Below are 6,466 nucleotides of genomic sequence, written 5' to 3'. Positions count from 1 at the left end.
ACACAGTTTGTACACGGGCATTATGATCCGATTTTCACTTACAGCTTTCCCAGAAGATATAGTTGGGAGTGAAAACCCAAGCTCGCTTCAGGCCAAGAGTGAATGATTTCAACAACCATTCTAAAATGGCTTGTATGTTTGGAGCCATATATGGGTGAAAGTAACAATTTCAACAGGAAGCAAAAAAAAAAAAAAAAAAAAAAGGAAAACTTTTGCACAGAACAGAAAGTACTTACACTTTCATTTGTGAAAGAGGCCAGATTTCCACGACTGACTTAGTGACATTCTAGGTAGTTTTCAAATTTTGGTTTTATAAAATATATTTGAAATGCTTCGCTGACTTTCAGGGCCGAATCAGGAAACGTTGCTTCCAGCAATTATTATTTAACAGCTGGCCAGCGTTTCTCTCCTGTATGTGTTCTCCGTTTCGTAACGAACATCCAGTGAACATTTAATTGAATTTTGATGATAATCTTCAGAGCGCCATTCTACATTTACTCCTGAAAGCAATTTCATGTTTGCAAATTGCTTTTGTGTTTCTTTTAGCTTAGTTACATAACTTACTTTGCTCAAAGAGTAAAATTAAATTCTTACTAATATGATGTGTTTTTGCTTTTCTGGGGTAAACATAAATATGTCAAGAAATGCGCGGACAGTGGATTCACTTTGATAGGGACTCATCGGTGCTAGTTATTAAGTGTCCGCGGCGTTTCTCTTAGACTGCACTGCCGTCCTTTCAGATCAGGGAGCGGACACTGAAATCAAGTCCTGAGATATGGCCTTTCCTGGCATGCTATCAGGCGACTTCATCACCCAGACTCCCATCAGCTGGCACCCTGGGCAGCCGGGTCAGAGTCCAGAAAGCATTCCAAACTTATGTTTCCAAGGAGATTACAGGTCCCTCCTATTTAATGATCGCCTTAAAGATCGCATTGATTTCAAAAGAGCGCTCCACTGTGGAAGGGCAGCCGAGAGAAGCAAACTCTTTATTGGAGATTTAAACTCCTGGTGAGAAAATCCTTCGACCAGTAGCTATAGAGGAACACTCCAGTCTGGGCAAACTCAGGATGCAAAGCTGCGCAAAGAAAGGCTACACGACAGTTGTTGTTGTTAGTATTAAGAAATAATAATAGTATCTCCAAAGTGCTAGTGTGTTAGACTCCGTCTCCAGACAGCTGACCAATGTGCAGGGGCTGAGGTGGGAAGGCACGGGGGCAGCTGTGGGCTGGGATGCTGTCCCAAGGATGCGGTGTCCACACCTTTCGGGGATGGATCAGTTATGGAAATTCAGGTGCGGAGTAGTGTCATGTGGGTCAACATCAGACTGTTGGCTCTTTGTCATCAATCTTGTCAAAATGTCAAAGATCATCGACTTGGAGACGCCCATGGTGGAAGAGAGGGAGGACACGGGGCCTTTAGGAGCGAGTTGCCGGAGAGCATCAACTCTCCCTTCCTCCAGGGAGAAGCCTCACGGGTCCAGGGCTGGGAACATCAGGAGGCCCACGGAAATCAGTCTTCGACCAGTGCCCCATCCAGTCAATGCCCACATCCAGTCTCTGCACCTTGGCCACTGGAAGTAGCCGGCAGCTTCCCCCACTACCCAAACTGTTCTCCACGTGGAGTCCTTGGCTCAGCTCTCTGCCACCACCTCCTGCAGCTGTGTGGTCGGTGCCTGCCAGGACAGCACAACCTCTTCCGTGTCCATGCCCCAAATGCAACTCCCCTCCTGAGGCCACCATACATTTCCTACTCTCAATACTCATGTCTTCAACTCAGAGTATCAAAGATGGCCGCATATTAAATGGCTGCTGGAGCTTGGGTTCTGGTTAAAAGAGTACAACTTACAGACCACAAACTTCCCTGAAATGAGAGACAGAGATTTCCCCTGTGTTCTTGAAATTCTAAAAAGAGGCAGAACTTTTAAAACATTTCCTGGGAATCTGAGTTTTTCTCCTTAATGGAGATACAATCACTTTTGAAACTTGATTCACAAAGGCAATCGTTTTGGCCCTTCCCAGTAGATAAGTATCATATGCTTTCGAAAGTAGGGTTTACTCGTTTATGGTAATGGTGATTAGCAGAATAGAATATAAGCGCACTAATTTTTCCCAGCTGGAGAGGAAAGAAAACAACCCAGCACCTTGACTTATCAGCAAATATGTACCGGGCACTTTTGAGTAAGTAGAAGCTGGAGATCCCAAAGGAACTCAAAGGACTCATTTGACCCAGCCGGTCCATGGCGGGGCTGGTGAGCACCCCAGTTCCCTTGGGCCCGTCACACAGCTGCTATGCAGATGATTATCAGGAGGTACTTAAAAATTAGTCTTCTTCCAGATCACTGGCTTTGTGACCATTTTATTCACATGTGTCCCATGTCACCATGGTAACACTCGCCATTCCTGCAGTGATTGTCAGGGCAGTACGGAACTCTAGGAGGCCTGGACGGGACTCACATGGGACTGTAATGTGACAGAGCGACCCCTCCCCAAAGCTGTCATGCCTGAGACACTGCTCTGTACTTATATGACTTCATATTCCTCAAACACAATGTACTGTGGCACATTATAAATACATCTGTGGCAGTGATTTGAAGAAGCACTTTTTCCATAAATCCAAAGCCTACCGGCATAAGAGCTAGCATTTCTAGTTTTTTAAAAGTCCTAAAGCTATGAGCTCTTGACTTGCACTAGGGGACTGAGGTCGGGACATAACTCAAGGATGGACCCACTGGGACACCTTCTCCAGAGTTGCGACATGGTTTCCCGTCACATAGTCTTGCGAGTTGGTTCTCTCCTCTGCCCAGCTGTACCAAGTGCGATAGAAAGCGCATTCGCTGTTTAGATGATGATGGTGATTCCATCAGCACCACGACCATTCACTGCCCTTCCTGGATTAGAGCTCACTCATATCAGCCTAATGCCCCTAAAATAGGTCTATCTCCTGCTGCCACCTTTTACAATGCATAGGCCACCGCACTGGGAGTCACAGAGTGTCTGTGGGTAGGTAGTTGAGGACAACATGCAGAGTTAGAGAGTCCTTAGCTGGGCGTGTGTGAAGTTGACTTTCTGTCTCGCTGTTACTGGCCTCCCCATCAGTCTCCTTTTCTGCTCTGGCAGCTCTCCAAGTCAATGAAAGAGAAAAAAGGAGGCCAGAAGTAATAACAGGAGTTGTATTTCACTTCTGAACGTGGCCACCCCATCCTCCCACAGATGCCTGCGGGCTTCATCTTTCTCAACTGGCTCCAACCGTGCCTGGCTTGTTTCTTATGAAAAAGTGGGAACGTCCAGGATGGTGGCTGCATGTTGTCACAGATAGTCTACCTCAGGGATAATATACTCAATCCTGGCCAAGGTTTGGGTCTGTGACCCAACGTAACTGGTTTTTGTGTTTTCTGGACGCAGATTAGAATTCACTTACCTTCCTCAAAATAGCTGAGGTTTAGACAGTAAGAGTTAATATGCTTTAATTGCAAGTAAGTAAGAAAAATACCTGCACTCTATTGGGTTAAGTCGGAGAAAGATGTGTTTTGATGTAGTCCTAAGTCAGAAATAAAAGATAGATGTTCCTGTTTTTAGTAAGGTTCGGTGGTGGCTCCCAGTATGTCCACAAGCTCTTTGATAGTGCCTCTCTTGGGTGTGGGCTGGACTCGGTGAGTAGCCTCTCGTGGATAGGATGTGGCAGAAGTGAGTTTGACTGCACGTGTGCCCCTCCTCCTCTCTGGGTCCCTCAGATCACCTGCCTTGGGGAAGCTTAGCCACCCCGGGAAGAGGCCCGTGCCAGGGGTCACGTGAGCAGATTCTCTCCACTGTGGTTTCTCCAGCCTCGGTCAAGTCTTCAAAAGATGACAGCCTCATGCGTATCTTCCGCGCAACCTCCTGAGAGATCCTGAGTCAGCTCACCCGCTGAGCTGGGCTGGAGCTCCAAGCACAGACTATTTCATAATACACATTCACTGCCTCAAGCCGCAAGGTTTTGGGACGATTTCTTTCTTGTCAGTAGATGCCCAAGACGGAAAAGGCTGCTGCCATTAAAATACAGAGCAGTGGGCGGAAATCCCAGGGATTTGCTATTTCCTTTACCTAAGTGGATTTTTGAGTATTTTGGAAGGATGGGCCCATGAATTTATCTTGTACTGAGTGACGCTGACATGACTTGGAAAGCGATGGGTGTGTGTGGCTGTGACCTGTTCTCATTGTACCTCTGCCCTCCCCCCCCCCCCCCCCCCCCCCGGGTTAGAGTGTCACCATTTACCAGCAGGATGGTCAGATTTCTGGTCCAGGCGATTTTCATAGGCACTGTGTTTCCTGTATGGCCGAGGGCGGGAAGATAGCCTATTCATATCTCTTCAGCCACAGGCACAGGCCAAAAGCAAAAGACATGTGGAAGAATTCAGAGGAAGACAGAAGCCATGTATTTTAAACGTCAATCATCCCACACGTACCAAGTCCATAAGAAACGGAAATATCAGAGACGTTCTTGGTTCATTTTTCTCCTTGCTCCAAGCCACCCTTGCTGACCCTCGTCCAGTTTTTGAGTCTGTGTTGTTCAGACCATTGGAGCAGACAGGAGCCAATGGCCAGAGAGATCCCACATCAGCGCCATTGGCCGGGCAGACACAGGGGGTGCCGGGCCGCGGCCTCACAGCCAACAACCCCATACCTATGACGCCTCTGGGCGCGAAGGGTGGGGCTGGGGGTGATGGGGGTTTTGGGTGGTGCAAGGGATTTCGGGGCCCCGTTTTTTACAAACTAGATAATCATACTTACGCAGGGTAGAAGAACTAGAAAATAGAAACGAGCAAAGAGGTACGTGCTGTCAGGGCTGACCGGCCTGGCCACTGGCCGGGAGCGGGGGGTGGGGGGCAGTGGCGGTCGGGGTGGGGGAAGAGCTTTCTCCATGGACAGAGGGATGTGTCGCCTCACAGAAGCTCGGATCGCTCTGAGTTTTAGCGCATGTTCAACCTGCTCCACACAGCCATGCGTGTCTTCAACTTCTCAAGATGAAATAAATGCCACCATAGTGTTTGGGAACCTGCTAACTATAGTTAAAAATATATATTAGGTGTATTATTCCATATCAATGAACACATACCCATTTAAACATCTACATAATAAAACGTATAAATACATAGTTAATTTGCAGTGAATACCTGTGCACCAATAGCCAGAAGGCTGGGGATTCAAAGGGCTATGTCAGAAGGCAGACACGTTTTTAGGGACTTCGATATATTTCACCAAATTACGTTCTCAGGGGGTGCCTGGGTGGCTCAGTCAGTTGGGCGTCCGACTTCGGCTCAGGGCATGATCTCAAGGTTCATGAGTTTGAGCCCCGTGTCGGGCTCTGTGCTGACAGCTCAGAGCCTGGAGCCTGCTTCAGAGTCTGTGTGTGTGTGTCTCTCTCTGCCCATCTCCCACTTGTGTTCTCTCTCTCTCTCTCTCTCTCTCTGTCGCTCTCGCTCTCAAAAAGAAATAAATAAGCATTAAAAATATTTTAAAAATTATGTTCTCAAAAAGTGATACCAATTTGCATTCCCATCAGATGATGTTTCGGAGAGGACACACAGCATAAGTTTTACAAACCTACTAGCATTTAAGCATGAACTATTTGCTCCGAGTTTTTTTTATTTATTTATTTATTTATTTATTTATTTATTTATTTATTATTTAAAAAACTTGTAACATTTATTTATTTAATTTCTATTTATTTTATTTATTTATTTATTTATTTATTTATTTATTTTTAATATATGAAATTTATTGTCAAATTGGTTTCCATACAACACCCAGTGCTCATCCCAAAAGATGCCCTCTTCAATACCCATCACCCACCCTCCTATTTGCTCCAAGTTTTAAACATTGGAAAGAGGACATACCACAGTAGTCACGCACGCAAGCCACACCTTCCCTCGGGTTAGATGGAAACCCCCCTTGTTGGAATTAAAAGATGCTCCTATTTTGTTTGGTACCATTCCTACTTTACATGTGAGGGAAACGAAGGCTTACAGAATTGTGGTCAATCTCTAAATCACACGATGGGTAGTTTTCAAAGCCAGAATTTAGGCCCAAGTTGAGTTGGTTCCCCAGCCCAGGCGCCTAATTACTCCCCATGGTCTCTTGTCTCTGATGTCTTCCTGCCGCCAGGACTCGCCAGCACCTACCAGAGTCTGAACCCGGGCCGCCTGCCCTTTACGATTGCAGAAGCTGCAACCACATAATTTGGTCCCATTAGCCAGGTTCACATGAGCACTTAAAATATCACTGCTGTATTCATTTTGAATGCACGGTGCATTAGAGGCTTCTGAATGCAAAGGCTCGCCGGCGCTTTGGAAGAAGTTAAGTCCACAGGCTCTTTCTTCATGTGACTTTGGGCATCGCATTTTAGGCATCCGGGGATGTACTGGGACGAGCTCCCTGTGACTAAGTCTTCTCTCTTGCTACAAGAGAGTCGCGTGCGAATTAGAGGAATG

The sequence above is a fragment of the Puma concolor genome, chromosome B4, assembly GCF_028749965.1.
Source record: "Puma concolor isolate L17-30 chromosome B4, mPumCon1.1.hap2, whole genome shotgun sequence".
In the NCBI taxonomy this organism is placed as follows: domain Eukaryota; kingdom Metazoa; phylum Chordata; class Mammalia; order Carnivora; family Felidae; genus Puma; species Puma concolor.
The sequence above is the reverse complement of the archived record's forward strand: the minus strand, read 5'-3'. Positions refer to the sequence as shown.